Source organism: Panulirus ornatus, chromosome 13 (assembly GCF_036320965.1).
Source record: "Panulirus ornatus isolate Po-2019 chromosome 13, ASM3632096v1, whole genome shotgun sequence".
Lineage (NCBI taxonomy): Eukaryota > Metazoa > Arthropoda > Malacostraca > Decapoda > Palinuridae > Panulirus > Panulirus ornatus.
In genome coordinates this window covers 9,787,085-9,806,998 of record NC_092236.1, presented here as the reverse complement: position 1 = coordinate 9,806,998, position 19,914 = coordinate 9,787,085, and the positions used below count along the sequence as shown (strand labels likewise).

General features: G+C 44.1%; 1 long non-coding RNA gene across 1 annotated transcript in view; it reads right to left on the bottom strand.

Moving 5' to 3' along the window:
• The window catches only part of LOC139752721 (uncharacterized), a 50,895-nt gene extending 46,449 nt beyond the window's left edge, over nucleotides 1–4,446 (bottom strand). The window contains exon 1 of the long non-coding RNA XR_011713567.1: nucleotides 4,227–4,446. This is a non-coding gene — a long non-coding RNA (uncharacterized lncRNA). The remainder of the gene's footprint in view (nucleotides 1–4,226) is intronic.
• Between the last annotated feature and the right edge of the window lie 15,468 nt (nucleotides 4,447–19,914).

The window sequence follows — 19,914 nt, the reverse complement described above, 5'->3', positions numbered from 1 at the left end:
TTACAGATATTTGCAGAAAATACTAAGTTAACCAGACAGATGCAAGTACTCTGGTATATCATACTCTTACAGGACAGATGTTCATAATAACATCTGCTTTACATAATTATCCACATACATAATTATTCATGCCATGAAGGAGATTACGTGGCAGTGCAGTGTAGTGTGAAGGCTAGCCTTCTATTTCAGATGATATGGGACCACAAATATGAATTATAAATGAGGATGAAGATGAAAGAAATTGACAAATGAGTTTAATTCCAGCTTCCAGGAATGTTAAATACGCTGAGAGAACTCGAAACAGTACACTGCTTGATTGAGGTAATGTGAAGGCAGTTAAAGCATTCACTACCTGTGGCTGCATATATTTCACATGCATCATACCTTCGCATTCCTTTTGTTTAAAACGTTAAAAGAAAGATTAGATTAAAAGTCTAAAGAGAATTCTTTATTTACCAATATCTTAGAAGTCATTTGGGTCTGTTTAGTTTTTTGTTAGTGTCTGTATAAAACTGGGTCCACCCCATCACCTCAGTGATCATGTCCTCCATGACATCATCACCCCACCACCAAAATCTGTCCCTGGGATGATGATCTAGAATTGCTAAAATAACTCAAGTTAGAAGATTGTCTGTAGATGTAGAAGCCTTCCTTGAGCTACCAGGGATAGGTTTTGGTAGTATAAGCAGCCACCTGATTATTTATTTTATTTATTTATTTTGCTTTGTCACTGTCTCCCGCGTTTGCGAGGTAGCGCAAGGAAACAGACGAAAGAAATGGCCCAACCCACCCCCATACACATGTATATACATACACGTCCATACATGCAAATATACATACCCATACATCTCAATGTACACATATATATACACACACAGACACATACATTTATACACATGCACACAATTCACACTGTCTACCTTTATTCATTCCCATCGCCACCTCGCCACACATGGAATAACATCCCCCTCCCCCCTCATGTGTGTGAGGTAGCATTAGGAAAAGACAACAAAGGCCCCATTTGTTTACACTCAGTCTCTAGCTGTCATGCAATAATGCCCGAACCACAGCTCCCTTTCCACATCCAGGCCCACAGAACTTTCCATGGTTTACCCCAGATGCTTCACATGCCCTGATTCAATCCAGTGACAGCATGTCGACCCCGGTATACCACATCGATCCAATTCACTCTATTCCTTGCCCACCTTTCACCCTCCTGCATGTTCAGGCCCCGATCACTCAAAATCTTTTTCACTCCATCTTTCCACCTCCAATTTGGTCTCCCACTTCTCCTCGTTCCCTCCACCTCCGACACATATATCCTCTTGGTCAATCTTTCCTCACTCATTCTCTCCATGTGCCCAAACCATTTCAAAACACCCTCTTGTGCTCTCTCAACCACGCTCTTTTTATTTCCACACATCTCTCTTACCCTTACATTACTTACTCGATCAAACCACCTCACACCACATATTGTCCTCAAACATCTCATTTCCAGCACATCCACCCTCCTGTGCACAACTCTATCCATAGCCCACGCCTCGCAACCATACAACATTGTTGGAACCACTATTCCTTCAAACATACCCATTTTTGCTTTCCGAGATAATGTTCTTGACTTCTACACATTCTTCAAGGCTCCCAGAATTTTCGCCCCCTCCCCAACCTATGATTCACTTCCGCTTCCATGGTTCCATCCGCTGCCAGATCCACTCCCAGATATCTAAAACACTTTACTTCCTCCAGTTTTTCACCATTCAAACTTACCTCCCAATTGACTTAACCCTCAACCCTACTGTACCTAATAACCTTGCTCTTATTCACATTTACTCTTAACTTTCTTCTTTCACACACTTTACCAAACTCAGTCACCAGCTTCTGCAGTTTCTCACATGAATCAGCCACCAGCGCTGTATCATCAGTGAACAACAACTGACTCACTTCCCAAGCTCTCTCATCCCCAACAGACTTCATACTTGCCCCTCTTTCCAAAACTCTTGCATTCACCTCCCTAACAACCCCATCCATAAACAAATTAAACAACCATGGAGACATCACACACCCCTGCCGCAAACCTACATTCACTGAGAACCAATCACTTTCCTCTCTTCCTACATGTACACATGCCTTACATCCTCGATAAAAACTTTTCACTGCTTCTAACAACTTGCCTCCCACACCATATATTCTTAGTACCTTCCACAGAGCATCTCTATCAAGTCTATCATATGCCTTCTCCAGATCAATAAATGCTACATACAAATCCATTTGCTTTTCTAAGTATTTCTCACATACATTCTTCAAAGCAAACACCTGATCCACACATCCTCTACCACTTCTGAAACCACACTGCTCTTCCCCAATCTGATGCTCTGATGCCTCCTGATTGTTCACATAAAAATCTCAATTGTACCCACATTTTCTTGCTTCCTGGCAAGAACCTGGGCTTGCTCCTCCATAGAATGGTATGAGGCAACCATCTTAAAGCAGAGGTGGAGGAAATACAGTGCCCAAAAGTAATACTCCCAAAATGAAGTGGCAGCCAGGAGGTTGCTGGTGCTCACAATGTTAGAAACATTATTCTCTATGACCATATGTTTAATGTTTTCACCCTGAGAGCATCACATGCATGTACCTATGATATTGCCTTTGAAAAGATATGTGGGGCTGGACATGGTATTTTGTGGGCACTATGTATAAAGCTAATGGGAGAATTTGGAAGACGCTGAATTCATCAGAAATTAATGATACAGAAGGCAAATAGTGTGGAAAGTAAAATCTGGGATGAATCACTTCAAAAGTGGAAGTATGTGAATAGTATATAACGAAAAAGTTATGCCTGCTTTGTATTTCAGCACTCTATACTTGCAGATCCCTACCCCAAGAAACCTGATGGTGACAAAACATATACACCTAGATTACCCCAAGCACTAAATAACTGCCCTCCCAACTCAGTCTTTAAGACCACTTGGTACTATTTGGAATAAAACGTAACACACAAATGTTCATGTTCATAGCGTAAAGGGAAGGTCAAAATACGTTACATGTAAGACATGCAATACACAGAATGTACTTGCACTGGCCATGGTGCAGAAGAGCCATGAGTACATCAGAAAATGGTTTACACAGTGGCAATTATATGTAAATGTTTCATAATTTATATATCATAATACACATGCAAACAAACTGTGTAAGCTGACATGGGACATACAGTGTAGAGAAGTTTAAAATGAATGCCAGGGAATGTCATAGTTTAATGGATACAATCTGATACTCTTCATTACATATGGAAAAAGTACAAATGATACATTCATGTATGTTATGTCTTCATTGTTTTGGGTACAGTAAATTTTGGATATAGTGCTAGAATGTCTTTGAGTGCATTACTTTTGATAAGAATGTCACAAGACTATTGAAGTCTTATGCCTTGAGGCCTGAACTGACTGATTTTAGGCGAGTCACTTTTATGTTTCTATTCGCTGCAGAGTGTTACTGATACTTGGAATGTTCAGGATTATGTTTTTCAAGGAACTTACCATATATAAATATACCTAAAAACATTCTAAATGACTACAGTGTCCGGTACAAGCTCTTTGCTAGCTATACTTGTTTCTTAAGCAAGCCTAGAATGATCAAAGAACACAATACTATTGCTACCCGTTCTTTCAGTGTTCTCAAGAGATCTTTGTGAGCACAAGGAGTGTGATCGGCATGGACTATGCATTTCGCCAGACTAACTATGATACAAAGGCATGAGAACAATGTCAAGTTTAACAAGGTTATCTGCTTATAAAGGGACAGACGTAAGAATGTTTAGAATACTTGTGGGGATCTTTTTCCTCAAATATTCAGGTGAAATGTGCAGTGATCAAGCCACAAATTTCATTTACCAAATGATGTAATTCTTCCATAAACATGAAATCCCTATATGAATTCATGGACACAGGAAGGTTAGGTTAGGTTAAATCTATCAAGAATCTAATATCAGATGCTGAAATACTGCTTAAGCTACTGACTTACCATATCCTTAAATAAAAAAAGTCCATAGGAAAGCCAGATATTACCAAAGGAGCAAAACGGATATGATAATACATGCAGCAATAATATTTCACCACACGGGTGGGCCATTGTCAACTGTCATTTAAAGCTGAGAGGGAAAATGTGGGGTTGAAATAATAAATGAATGTTATAAACCAATACGCACAGAAACATAAAAGATAACCTACCTATTGTAATGTTCCGGATACTCTTGTTATTAACGAAATTTCAGCGTCTTCAAAACATGCACTCGACTCACCGGGATAAACTTCACTTCAAAATTGTCAAGAGCCGTATGGCACATATACACATTGAGTTCAGATGTCTATAGAGATATAAGACTCTGACCCTTTGTTGTACAGAGATTAAAGGCATTTACTTCAGGCCCTGAATCTCTGCAGACGTCTGAACTCACCTGAACTATTTACAACACTCGGATTCAGTCGGATTGATTCAAAGTAAAGACATACCGCGGCTTTCAGAGGAATATTTATAAAGAAAAAAGAAAAGAGGTATTTCTAGATTATCCAGACTCGATAGACTAAATTTTTTTGTTGTATTACATTCTCATCCGGTTTGCACATCAATATATATACCGAATTTAAGCTCTATACAATCCGAATACATGCCGTTTTCTTTTTTTTCCACGATGCTCACTTTCCAAATGTCGTCAGGACTCTGCAAGCGTCCGAATTGTTCTTTCATAATTCCCAGATTTGAACGAGTGTTATGAATGCATTACCAACTCCCTCAGCTGTTCATTTGAAGTGTTTGTTCTACCCACGATTTCCCTTTTAAAGTCCTGCCCAATTAAAAAATACAATATTGATGGAGTATAAGGCCTAAATCTATAATTCTACTCTTTACATAAACTCTACACATTGTACGGAATTCATTAGTATCAATTTCTCTAAATTCAATAACATAGAAAACGCGCATCCGTCTTGTAAAATGTTATCGAGAAATAAAAGTCTACCACAAACATAAGGTTTCCCCTAAATATTTTTCGTTTTCTTTCGTACGGTATTACCTTAAAAGAAAACGAAATATATTACTCCTACCTTTACAGGTATAACTATCATATGAATCCCACTCGCCAGTTCATGCTGGATGTCATTTTCATTTATATAACAATGTGAGGGTGAAAGGAGGGCAAGGGATAGAGTGAATTGGAGCGATGTGGTATACCGGGGTTGACGTGCTGTCAGTGGATTGAATCAAGGCATGTGAAGCGTCTGGGGTAAACCATGGAAAGCTGTGTAGGTATGTATATTTGCGTGTGTGGACGTATGTATATACATGTGTATGGGGGTGGGTTGGGCCATTTCTTTCGTCTGTTTCCTTGCGCTACCTCGCAAACGCGGGAGACAGCGAAAAAAAAAACCATGTGTCATAAATGAATCCCGTTAACAATGACATGTAATTACTTATCTATCATGTATGCTACGCAACTGAAACTCCACTATGTCACGCACTCCAAACCTGACATACACGGTCCTCGTCCTTCATCAGAGATACAATTTTTCAAGTTCCAAATCGATCTCAGACCTTTAGAACTCCTTCCCTCAAATTATATAACCTCTTTCTCTTGATAACAGAATGTCTTTTGTATATTTTCTCATGTCTGTTTATTCTCTTCTTTCCTTATATACATATAGTCCGGTTATGATGATATTATAATCTATTACTGTCTATCTATCTATCTATTACCGAACGCCGTCTGCAGATGGTTATACCACGAGCTAAGACGTCACCTTAGCGAGGATGTGTCATTGTCAGCGGACGTTAAGGTGTACAATCTTATTACGGACCTTCTCGCTCTAAATGGCATTCTTAATTTACCTTCTCCTGCGTGGAGTTCATACATCATATATGTTATTATACAAACTCTGGACTCCTTTGGAGAGAGAAGGGCCTAGCTAAGGCTGTACTCCTTTCCGTCCACTGACGATGATACAGCCTTGTCGAAGGTGGAGTTCGATGAACACTATGGTAGCTTGAGCTTTTTAATTCTATAACCCTGAAGACCCTCCCTCTTTATGTGGTTCCTGCAGCTTCAAGGCTGCGCTACAGTCAGTAGCAGGGAAATGAGGTCTTTGGTGCGACTATACACTCATCCATCCATCGACAATAATTCAGCCTTGCTGAGGGTGATATCGCTCACAGCGCTTCGCTACCATAATATAAATATACGTGTATAAGGCAGGAGTGCACTGGAGCGAAGTGGCATACAGGGGCGACGGGCAGTCACTGAACTGAACCAAGGCATAAGTAGCAGCCGGGAGAAACCACGGAAAGATCTATGAAGCCTGGTTGTGGATTGGGGGCTATGGTTTCAGTACATTACACACAAAACAATTAGAGTATGAATGGGGATGAATGCGGCCTTTACTTCGTGTGTTCCTGGCGCTACCTACCTAACGCGTGAGACGGGGGGAAGACGGCGACTGGAAAGTCACCTTAGGCAATGTTTTATTGACGCCAGCGGACGGAACAGAATTCAATTTCGTCGAGGAAGTTCTTACTACGGGAGATTCCATCATTACCCTGCTACTGTTTGTGGCAAGATCCTGACATCATGTCATGACACGAGTGAAATATCTTTGAACAAGGACAGAACTCAATGATAATAATAGCTTTGTCTTAGCTCTTGATGAAACTTAAACCATAATCAGAGAGAACATACGAGCATTCTTCTGATTTCACGTTCTAAACTAATTTCTAATTGCCAATCGCCAAAAGTATTAATGAATGACTGGATTTTTCTTTTTAATAGCAAATTTTCGATGCTTCTGCCGTGAGATTGTAACCTGCGTTGAAATTAGATCATTAGCATGACACGCCTCGGATGATCTTTCATTTTCAGACGTGGAAAAACGCTGTGCCAGACGCTTGCGACTGTGGAAACCAAATAGGTTTTTACACGTCCATGCAACATATCCTGTGGGTGGGGGTCGTTCGCCCACGAAGCCAGTGGCGTGGGAGAGGGAAGAACCTACAACCCCTTCCCACTTGTCTTCTCGGCAACAGTCACACTACAGCCCATGATGGGTCTGTCCCATGTTCTCACTTGCCCATGATCCTCTCGTTACAACTACTACTACTACTACTGCATGTTCCCTCATCATTCCTTTCAGGATTTCTTCTGCCACCTAAGCTCATTTTTCAGGCCTCTCAACTCCTGTGTTCCTCCGCCAACATTCACTGAGACAATCTGCCTTCGTCTTGTCTATCATTTCCCTGACACCAACATACAACATTCTTCCCCATATAGTTCGAGCCGTCCCTCTGGGCTTCCAATCAAAGGTGTAGGTACGTACGTTCGGCTAGCGACCTGACTCAGGGGTAGATCCTACGTGGACGACTCTGTTCTGAGTGTGGGAAAGGCGTACATGTCAGACGGATACAAATCATGAAACGAATATCATAAAAAAAAGAAGAAACATCTTACGTCTTTCCTAATCACAGATATCCGTAAGTGTCCAAGAAATGTTGGGCTAAATTCTTATTCTTAATTCCAGTACATCCTGAATCCCACGACTAGAACTGAATGATATCAATACTGATTTCTTTTGAGAGTGAGGCACATCATCTCTCCTACGCTTTGCAATATCCGAGTTACGTGTACAGTACGTGGGGATGAGGTGGTATACCTCAGTACACTGTCATGACACATATTCCGCTCATGTGTGCTGAAAACGGCAACAGAAATATTTCCTTTCTTTGTGCTTGATGCTATACATTAACAGCCAACATTCAGTTAAAAGCTACTGAAATCTTGGCAATCATTCGATTATTTAAATAATTCTAACCACTTGAAGGAAAGATAAGAGAGAATACACCTCAGCGACATTACAGACGATAAAAAAGAGTTCCTCTGACACCCGGATTCCAAAAACGTCCACCGGAGGTCGGGGCGCCCCGCGGGCAGAGGAGGAGCCGGCAGCACCCCTGCCTACTCATATACCTGACGCGGACCTCGTCACCATCAACCGTGTCTCCTAAAAACCCGTGCTGGCTTGGGCGGCATGACGTGTTACACAAAGAGCGCCGCAATATCGTCGCTAATTACACCCACATACCATAACCTGGGCGCGTCTCACACGTCATGGAGGGAAAGGTCATGAAAATCATGCGAACGATACGGTAAATGCGACTCAGAAAGGAACCCTTAAGCCTTTTGGCTGCTCGGAAAGTCTTCTTAAACATCAAGCAAACCAGTGATGCTCTTTTTTCTTATGTGTGATCTGAGTCAGTGTAAGCTTACACATCGTTGCGTATATTGGCGGCACAGCACTGCACACCATCTGATCACAGCAACTGCGGCTCCTGGAAACTGTAGGGAAAGACCCATCTTGCATCGGACCGGCTGGATGACTGGGATATCTCTAAATGTTTATAGTTCTAGTGATAGATACAAGTAGCCACACAATGGCGACGTGTCTACTACAGCAGCACCAGGTAACATGAGGCAGACTGGCGTCTGGACAATCTTCTGTTGAACGGAAGTTTGTCTCTCTGAGGCCAACACGAGCTGCAACACTAAATTTAAGTATATCTTTATCATTCCTGATCATAATGCATCCGAAAATGTATCCTAGACATTACTGGACTCACTTGGGAAATGTGTTCCGTGCCACTTGCACTTGGAACAGAAGGATACGAAATGATATGACTTCTTAGATCTCAGCTTGTGTCCTTACCTCCACTTGATCTCTCGCTGTAAAGGTATTCTTCCGCACTCTGTGATGAAGACGAAGCAGAGATCATCTAGAATCAGACAAATCCTGGTTTATGTTCCGTAGTAAATCACGAGAACGGTAAAGGAAAAAGAGATCGTCAGAAATTTCCTCGGGTTATCCGTGCGGCTCATAGCACACCGGTCTTGCTTTTCTTGTGACCTGGGGGGAAAGCGGAGGTGGGGAGAGGGCTGCTAACCTGTGATTATAATGGGGTGCATTCACCCTCGCCGGAGTCGCTCCCTGATGCCTCCAACGACCTTAGGTTTCTGGAATCTGGACCTAACAAAACAAAAGATGATACACCCACACCACATCACACCGGACGAAGTGTACGCACAGAGATGTCGTGGTGCACCACAGTCCTCACCACAACCAGCTTTCCTGTCCTGCGGTGAGGCACTCACGAGCTTCGGTTGGAACAGGTACTAGGCAGAGTCAACGCACAGCACCATTAGGGAAAAACCAAGGAAAAAACTGCCCTTAAAACAACTGATGGCTGCGTCAGTCGGCCGACGGCGTCGCTTCTTGGACAGACGAAGAACGATCCCCTTGATTCACTCCGGACGATTGGCTGCCGTAGTGATAAGTCGAAGGAGTGAAAGATTCACGTCTTAGGTTCCTTAAACGAAGGGGGGAAAAAGAGGAGAGAACAAAAACAAGAGCGCCCGAGTGTGTACGGACCCCACCCATCCCCAGCGGGAGTATGGAGGCCCTCACCCCTGCTACTCTCTCAAGAACTGGAGCGTGAGATAATGTTCAGGAATAATGGTCCGATTAAGGATATATCAAAGGCAAGAAATGAAAAACGTCTGGATTACACGAAGCGCTTGAAGGAGAGGGGGAGTCTGGCTTGCACCAAACGCACGAGGGAGGAGATTGATTTACAACGAACACATGAAATAGTTTGGCCTACGGCAGACGCCGCATGAACTGAAGTAATTTGGCGAAGTTTATGAACTGTTAGAATTGAAGTATGCTATACCTATCTAACATAGCGGCCAATGATTTCGTAACAGCGGGCCTTCTGTACCAGCAGTTCATAACAGAGCCACATTACCCTCACATCATCTACAGCAAGATGAAAACTGAACATCATTCCACTAGTAAAACATTACTTGAATGTATGAAAAAAAAAAAAGATTCTTCGCGAATAGATATTTCAATAGATTACATTCACCTTTAAAGCAAGTTGCAAATGATCCGGACATATCAGATGGTTCTCTGTCCACAATGCGCTTATTCGTAAAAAAAAAAAAAAGTTTAATCTCTTTGAAATTACACCCTTGATGTAAATCCCATGGTAATCGTACTGGAAGCTGCAATATTAAACTCCTGGCGTCGGTGTGAGAAAATATTATATCCTTCTCATATTGATGACAATCTGCTTTTCATGGGCATTCAGGTTTTAAATTCCTGAATCGCAATACAGCACAGTTCGGACAGAATATAATATCTAACTCTCTTCCAATTGCATAGAAAACATTTTTTTTTTCCAAAGGTTTTGCTTGTGCAAAGCACCAAAAATATTAATTTAATCACGTGTCCCGTACAAGCAGGTAATTACACAATAAAACACTTAACTTCCCTTCGTGATCCCGGCGGGCGGGCGGAAGAGGAGTCTGTCGCCCGGAACTTTACTGGCTCCTGTTTTGGACACGAGAGAGAGAGAGAGAGAGAGAGAGAGAGAGAGAGAGAGAGAGAGAGAGAGAGAGAGAGAGAGAGAGAGAGAGAGAGAGAGAGACCGTATGCTTCCCATCCTCACCGGTGAGCCTGTGAGTACGTCCAAGATCAAGAAACTCAAGCCACCAATGACCATTTCAAACGTCGCTTCCATGCGAGATGTTCGTGATGCATCGACACTTAGGACGCGCTCGGTGGGATGCAGGCGATCCAAGACCTCATCGCGGCGAGTCCCTCCTCACTCCCCCACACGGAAGAGTAACACCAAAACAGACGAGAGGATCTGGAATTCTGACGTGATAATTACGCCTAATGACTCGCCACGCAACGGCACTCTCCCCGTCCATCATTTACCAGACCATCGAGCGTGGCTGAAACCGTGGTGGACGTGGACAAAAAAAAGGAATCCGATGATGACAGTAACTGGATATTGCCGTTGAGGGCCACAGACGAACTCGGTGAAAGCCACGTATGTGAGGGGAGGAAATGGTAGGCAAGGCGGGCTGCTAGCACGATACTCGCTACGACCCAGGATTGAGAGAATCCACTCCATCTAGGAATCGAGGGCAAGACAGACGAACACGAAACCAGAGAACCAAACTTTCCCATAATCGTCCTTATCCTCCAACAACGTACGGTCTACGCCGCCCTTGCTCTCACGGCCCTCCTAATGAGGGAGGTGGCAACATAACCCAGACAGAAAGTGAGCTGTGAACGATTGTGTCAGCTGGATGAAGAGGAAAATTGAAGCAACGCTGCTGAAAACTCCCAGTCAGCCACACTTCAGTTACAGCTCTGCCATTTCCTTGGTTTCGTACGAGAGAAAAAATATATATACAATAAATTTCATAGCGAGGGAAAAAACTGGACTTCTATATCGTTACAGAAGACCGCAAATGCACGGAGAAATGAACAGGGGCCATCTGCACTCATAACGGAAGCGTGTTGCATGGCGATTTGGTGTGACTAACTTATCCTTAAATAAATCTGGGTGAGACCCCTTAATTTAGCGATCATGGCGAAGGGAAGATCATGACATTGCCATTCTGGGCAGTCTAGACCGAGGATAAACCTCAACCTCCGTGTGATACTGTGTTCCGCAGTAGTGCTGATCGTGTAGCCTTCCAGACGGTACAAACCTAAGACGACTCTGGTTCATGTTACGTGATGCATTCAATCGCCTCCTTCACTCCTTAGGTTCGACGGTCTTTTGGAATTTTACATCCATACTGAAGGAGGGTCTCATATGAAGCGACTGCTATTCCTGCTGATCATTTCTATATTGGTGTTTGTGTGCGTTTTGCAGGCAGCACCCAACTAAGACCTATAAACCCGAGGAATTTCGAAGCTCATTCTAAAAGCGTTACGACAGAAAAAGAAAAAATCTTGATGGTAAACACATGAAGGAATGTCAGATTATACGTATCTCCGTTCGAAGGAATTTAATTTCCACACACTCTCTTAACATGTGCTATTACCCTGTCTCTCCTGCTGGAATATCAACTATAATAATATCCCCAAGTCCAAAACACCAGTTTCTATTTGTTGTAAGTATACGATCTCTTGTCCACTTCTCCCAGACCTGAAGAATAGAGAAAATCATCGCAGGGTCTAGTGGCCACACACGAGCAGGTGACATGGATTATGGAGCTATACTTGAAAAGCGCTCACATACCACCCAATAATTGCTTTGATATATGGTTGTATTCTGCCCAGATCTGATACAAGGGTAGTCCATTCACAGAACTGACAGATGGGTGCAGATTCCCTCAGCTACAATTCAAGTACCAGCTCAGTCATCCTCGAGGTATTTACTGACCCTATTTGGCATGGAAATCTCTACTACTTCTCGTCTGAAAGCTTGACATTTACCATTCCTTTCCCTTGAGGACATGTTGTTCCCCTGGCTGGCATGTGGCTTCCTACCTCCCCTCGGTGATATGTGGGTACCTGGTTCCCCCCTTTGGCGTACATAGTGAGTTCAAGGTTCCTCCCATTTGACAACCACGCAAGGTGACATCCTTACGTCAGCACACGGGTGTTAAGCAATGAAGAGCACAGTCATCTATCACGGTCCCGATTATTCTGATGACTTACAGGAAATAATCCATAGCGTCTTGTTGTTATCGTGATAATCAGAGAGGCATATAAGTTTACTCATTCAAGTTTCTACCCGTGTACGCTGATTAATTGGGGATAACAATGCTATATAATTTCCTCAAAGATAAACGTCGACAGCTATATATATATATATATATATATATATATATATATATATATATATATATATATATATACATTCATGTATAATAACCTCAGAAACACGAGAGTTGATACGATACGCAGAAACGTACCCAAGGGTGCGTGTGTGTGTGTGTGTGTGTGTGTGTGTGTATATGTGTGTGTGTGTGTGTGTGTGTGTGTGTGTGTGTGTGAGAGAGAGAGAGAGAGAGAGAGAGAGAGAGAGAGAGAGAGAGAGAGAGAGAGAGAGAGAGAGAGAGAGAGAGAGAGAATCTATCGCCTCACACTACCACGATGTCAACAAACATGGAACATCCGGCGCGAGGGGAAAAATAATCGTTACGTTTCCATATATTTTTTTCTCTCTTCCCTTCGTTTGAAAGTCATTAGGAGGGAAGGGTTCGGGAGGGCAAAAAGGCGACTGGAAAGCGTCTAATGATCTCGATCCCTCATTCCATTTGTTCGGTATGACGGTCATTTGTCTCCCCCGTATCTGTCTCCCGGCCCTAGCGCTGCACTTGTACCTCAAAATAAGTGTATAAAACATCAGCTCACGAAGAAATAACTATATGTATATATATTTTTTCTCGTTACAAATGACTTACGAAAAGTGATCTTAATATATACATTCGAGAGAGGGGGGAAAAAAAACCCACTTGGTCAAAAACAAAAGAGTTACGGAGGCGAGAGGAGGCGAGAGGTCTTTTGAGGAGGACAGTCTACGGGGGCGTACAACACAGGCGTCCAGAGGCATCATTTATTACCAGCGGGAGGAGTGCATTAGGTGGCCCTAGTGCCCGGGGTTTTGGGCTGACTGATAATGAAGGGTCATCCGTTCCGCCCTGCGTAGATATGGCGGACTAGGAGGAGAGCTTACCGGGGGCGAAGTCTGATAAGGATTAGGGCTTTCCTCGTGAAAGATTGCGATATGCCAGCGGGTGATGGAATATGAGAGAGAGGAGAGAGAGAGAGAGAGAGAGAGAGAGAGAGAGAGAGAGAGAGAGAGAGAGAGAGAGAGAGAGAGAGAGAGCAGTGTGTTTTTTTCTCTCTCTTTAGTACATTAGGACCCTCTACCGTTGAATGCATCTGCATCACAGGGGTGTGGCCTCCCCCGAACCCCATTCTCGTTTGGTCGAAAAGAACAATAATATTAACAGATCGAGTAAGACGACACGTACCTACAGTAGCCACCACGCCCCGTCATACAGCCAAAATGGTTTAGTTTGTAGCCTCACCTCTTCAGTGTCACTGTCCACAATCACATTCCCACAACGGGGGAGGGGAAGGGCTCATCTAAAGAGCCAGGATAGGGCATGACGGTGGCGGGACTTTTAATAACAAGAACTCCATACCTGGTGGCTGTATACGTTTCAGAAATAATCTAAAAAGCTGCTGCAGATTTATTTCTTGCATATATATATATCAAAGTTCAGGGAGTGACATCAATATTCACACCAGAGCAGCGGAAGCCTGCGTCGTTTCGTATCGGAGGTCGCTAATGGCGAAACGTTAACGGAGAATCGAACGTGAGTGCACAAGATGAATACGAGTGGCGGTTCTGCACGCCGTCAAAATCGACCCACCCAGCAAGGTAAGCAAAGGTATTCAGATTCCCGGTGAAAGTTTTTCATTCTCTATGAATCCTGTACTGTCGGAAATTTGACGAATCGAATTCCGTTGGATTTCAAAGACATAAATGATTTCGGACTTATGTATTCACACATATTTTCTGAAGTCAGTTAGTTTATGGCAAATAACTCGTAGTTATTACCAAACACAAAGTATGACCTGACCACAAATTTGAAAAATAAAAGGATTTACATACTTCAGCTACAACAATGATGATCAAGTGAAAGATATTTTGAGTTCGTCATCAGTTTTATACTCTATACACTTTCTACTTTGTACTTTGACGTCTTATGCATGGACTAAGTTTTGGAATTCATATGAAAAGGTTTCAAACTGAAATCGAACTTGGGATTGGAAGGCTTCGACTGGGGCTATTCTGACTCTACTCCCACCAGCCGGAACTGGACTTGGCCTGGTTAAGTGAGTCCGGCCATGACACTAAGACATCTACAATGTAAGGAAACGAGTCTACGACGATGACAAACTGTGTGAGAGCTACCGGCCTGGTGTGGTCTTCCTTAGAATTCCTATTTTCTCCCATCTCGTGCAAGACCCAACTGGCCCCTTCCTCCACAGTGGCACACCGGCTGCGAAACACGGCACACACAAAGTACTGCTACCCAAACAATGGCCAAGAGGTCACACAGGAGTGACGAAGACAGAACTGTGCGCCTTCAGAATTTCTTCTCCGTCAGCCTGATGAGCTACAATTGCTCCTATGTGAGGGGCACATCCCTGGAGGTAACATGAAGGCCGTTCGTCAGAACACATGGGTGACCCAACTGCGGCACGAGCGGTCGCACTCCCAGAGACAACCCAATAGTTTTCGTAGCCTCTTGAGCACGACCGTTCGACCCCCATGGTATGATGTACTGGCCGTAGGCCATGGTGAGGTTAAACGCTCGGCCATCATACCATGGAGTCGTTCTATCTCGTGTCATATAAGCGTCGTATCGTCGTGCTCAAGGATCGCACACTGGTGCGGGTCTGATCCAACCCCAGTCGGCTCGGCTCAGGTCCATATACAGGGAAAAGTATCACGGGGTCCTGCAAGCCTGTCACTTGAGAGAACCTTAAAAGCTACATAAAGGAATGGCAACCCAAAAAATTCCTCCCCAACTAAAAGAAACGAAGGAATAAATGTCCATTTGTTGAGGTCCTTGTCAGCGTAGGTTGGCAGGCAGTGTGTCTGGTGGCAGACTGATCTAATTCCAACGTCTTCAAGTCCCCGGACGTAAGAAGGACCGGGTGGGAGAAACTGAGCGATAATGAATCTCGAAGGAAAGTTCGAGTGTGATGAATGTGCATGAGGTTGACACCCCTTCGTCGTCAGCAGTGATGATATTGGTGGCCGGGTCCCTCTGCTGGTGGTGTCTGCCCAATAATCAGGCGCTCACTGCTACATCCAGGAATCAAACATTTTCTGCGCTTCGGAAATGGAATGCCTTTTTTTTTTTTTTGTCTTCCTGCGACGCAACAAAGGACAATCTATTTGCCCGAAGGTTGGTTCACATCCCCCAGAGGTTGACGGCCCGCGTATCTGATTAAAGAAGACTGCCATTCTTCATCTTTTTTCTGCTTATGGGAAGATCATGGTTTTTACTTTCCTAACGAGTCCTTGGAAATAGCCTCTGGTCAGGGGAGTTAAGTAATATGTTCCTTCCAGGTCACACGGCTGCTGCTGAGATGGTGGGAAGAATTGGAGGTTGTGTTAAGCGTCTCCGAAGACCTACTCTCTCTCTCTCTCTCTCTCTCTCTCTCTCTCTCTCTCTCTCTCTCTCTCTCTCTCTCTCTCTCTCTCTCTCTCTGACCATCCTGGGTGATTCTCAACATGAACAAATCATCTATATACATGCAGCAATGGTGGCGCGTGAGAATGGTGGGTCATTTTACTCTTGGAGGGAAACATTCATACAAGTGAATTTTACCTGCAACACGAAGAGACAGAGATAACTGCTGTTAAATGAGATAAAGACATAAGAGTGTTGAGTAATGTCTGAGATGCAAACATTCCACGAGAAATGATATCTCCGATAACCGATGACAAAATTCTATACATGCAGTTCCCCCAGCCTGGACCCGCATATGCACAGTCCACTGGAGATGTGGGATGAGAAAATTCACCTTTCTCCCGGTATGATCGGACAAAACCGGGAATGATATCGCACGCTGCGATACGGAAGTGTTTATTTTTGGTAATTATTCCTCGCATGAAATATATTGTGGGGAGGTGAGTGAACCCCGGAAGCAGGAGAGATCCAGGAGCTCTCATTACCTGCCAGAGGTGCCCGTTATGAAGGCACGTTTCATACCAGAGCGCCACCACCAGCAGCCTAGTCGCCTCTCACCGGGGACGACCCTTCTCCTCCGCTCTGCTTCACAAACACGAAAATCATTAAGGAAATCACCATGTTGGTGTTGTTATTATTTCCGTTGGTTTGCGGGTTACTGCACGGATACTCACGATTAACTTTATCACTCGCAGGGGACCAGAGGTAAATCATTCATCAGTGATTTCTCTTTGCGAAAAAAGAAAAAAAAAAAACATATGACTCGTTACCGTTAGGCAGAAGGGAGATTATATCTCCCCGAGTATAAGTTCCAAGACTCTCTTTATAAGTTCCAAGACTCTCTTTATACGATCAACAGACAACTGGCGGATGCTACTAAAGGCTTAAGCATCTGTAACAACTGCGTGTAGAAGGTAAGGGAATAAGGGTGTTGCAAGAGGTTACTAAGAGTAACACAGTACCGAGGAGCTAGAGGTATCGATCGAAAAATACAAGAATAGGGATGGATGAACAGCTGGGTTGACTGTGGGCCGACCTGCCGCACCTAGGATTCGAACCTATGAACTCGACCCTGGGGGAGCCCGTGAATGCGTTACGGTCAGGAACGCTAACCGCTACACCTATTTCTACTGTACTGGGTGGAAGTTTTGTACTTGTGGGTCCTCATCTATTGAACGTTCTCTGCTATCATGGGCTATCATACTGCCCATGGTTGATATATGCTAGCAATATCCGAGATATCGTTCACTACTGACGTAATCAAACTGGTTTAAAGACTTAAAGGGTGGGATCAGGTCACCTCTCACACTTCTCTCTTCCATGCGTGACATCTAAGGCGTCTAATCTTTTTCTATGACTTAGTTCTTTTAACTATGGCACCATATTTGTTGTCCTCCTGTGTGTGTGTGTGTGTGTGTGTGTGTGTGTGTGTGTGTGTGTGTGTGTGAGTTTGGGTAACGTCTGTCATCCACTAACAAATGGTATCATATCTGCCTCAATGGCCTATGGCCGTAATGCATCAGCTTATGGTGAACATTAACTTGAATATCAATTCGCGAAAATGGACAGCTAATGAAGCAGATGCTAAAAGCTGACATAAGACAGAAATCTTGTTACGCGCGACGTAGGGCGCGTGGGTGATTAGTGTGTGTGTGTGTGTCGGGTGGAAGGGTCCGCGCCTCACACGGCAAGTACCCAGTAAACTTCGTCTGCGCGAGTAGCCCATGACACCCGTCCGTGGCGCCATGCACCACACCCGCGCCCAGCAAGCCACGGGGAGGGAAGGGGGAGAGGGGAGGACACCCATCACCTGGGGGCAAAGGCGTGGTGGCCGGCGTGGTGTGTGGAGCGGCGGAGAGCCGGCTGATCGTGATGTCGCCGGTGTGGCGATGATGTCCACTGGCGGCGGGGACGGTGCGGATGGTCAGCATTTGAAATATTACGGTTCATCCCTAAGCCCTTAACCTCTCATACTCCCTCGGCACCTCACATGTCTCGCACACCCGTCTTGCAAACCCTCCACACCTTCCACGCATCGTAGTTTCTCTCTACACACCCGCATACACCTTATGGGCTCTCTACATTCAACACCCCTTCTGTACCTAGGGTACCCTCTACACTCCACACACCCTCCATAGCTCAGGATCTCTCTTCGCCCTACACACTCGGAGGAGAAAGCCATACGTAAGTCTGATGACGTCAATAGTAAACAGTACTCTGTAAGGCGCTCATAAGGTATGGCAACCTGAGTCCATAACTTGAGGTTAGGCAAGAAACTTGTCAGGAAAGATGTAAAGAAATGATTTTTTTCATAGTATCAGAGTAACGGATGGATGGAATAAGTTGAGGGATGAAACTGTGAATGTTGACAGCATACAAAAAGTAGAAAAAGTTGTAAAAAAGTGGACAAAATTCAAGAGATGGGAAGGCGCGAGTGCTGAACTCCCTCCCATACATTACGTAATCACACACAGATAACATATGTAATCGTACATAAACCTGACCATAAGAAATGGGTGTTCATCATAAAAAAAGGAAGACAAAATATGCATGTGGAGAGTGGAGACTACTTTCAGTATCTGGGAGATGCTATAGAGCTACCACGAAACGGACAGATGGATGACTTGCTACTTCTCGTGTGGTCGTAACCGTAAAAAGGAATTAATCCTTACGAAGGTTATTCAAAATACGTAACCTCATTCCCCACCGCAAACTGCATGTGCTAAGACGGGGCTAAAATTCCCAGAGCGTTGATACGCGGTGAAGTCTGGGTCACGGTACTGGCGGCGGCTTGGGTGAAGGCCCAGTTCTTGCCTTAGACCCGCCAAGGACGACAGACTGACGGATCTCTGATGGGAGAGAGAGATTGACTTCCTCGTGTGAGTTGCTTGTGGGGAGTGATGCTGTAACGCGCTCCCTCGTTCCTCCTACAGTTCAGCTGTAGGATTCTCCTCATTTCGTCTCTCCCTCTTCCCGTAAGCCGTCTGTGTAAAACCATTGAAAGGATGGTACTCAGTCGTCTTCTACATAGAACTGGAGAACATGTCTCCAAATCTGTAAGGCTTTATGCACAAAAAGTGTGTACATCACCATGTTACCACTTTTTTAATTCTCTTTACACAGCGTCATTGCACCACCTTCCTTGACCTTAAAGCTGCTTTTGATATAGCCAGTCGACACGTAATCATGTTGAACCTGCTAAACTGGATATAGAGAGCTGGCTTTTGCGGTGCATCTCTGATTATCTGTCGCCTTGTTCAATGTTGTAATCAACGCCCTTCTTCAGTTAGTGCCCACGAATACCGAACATCATATACTCAGCCATGGTGACGATATCATGCTAAACTCCCCTGGGCATAACGATATATTCACCACATATCAACCATGTATCAGATACCGGTGAAAGGCTAGGTCTTGTCATCTCTGCTGACAAACCCAAAGTCCTCAACAGACGTCCCCTCAAAAGATGGAGCGTCATTAGAGAGATTCGGTTATATAACAGATCCCAGACTGACTATGTCAAAAGGTATTAGTATCTTGGGAAAGAGGTACATTTGGAGCTATTGTAACGAGACAACCAATGATGCAGAGTGAGACTTGGGGCACTTAGAGCTATTGCTAGCCTCAAGTCTGAGGCACAGTAACAGAACAGTTAAAAAGATGCACATTGCTTACATCCGTTCTACGACTGATTATGCTGAGCCTCTGCTAACTCTAACGCCTGACAGAAGGCATAGAAAACTTGAAAAAATACAAAATAAAGCTATTAGATTCTAAACACGAGGAAAGAGCTT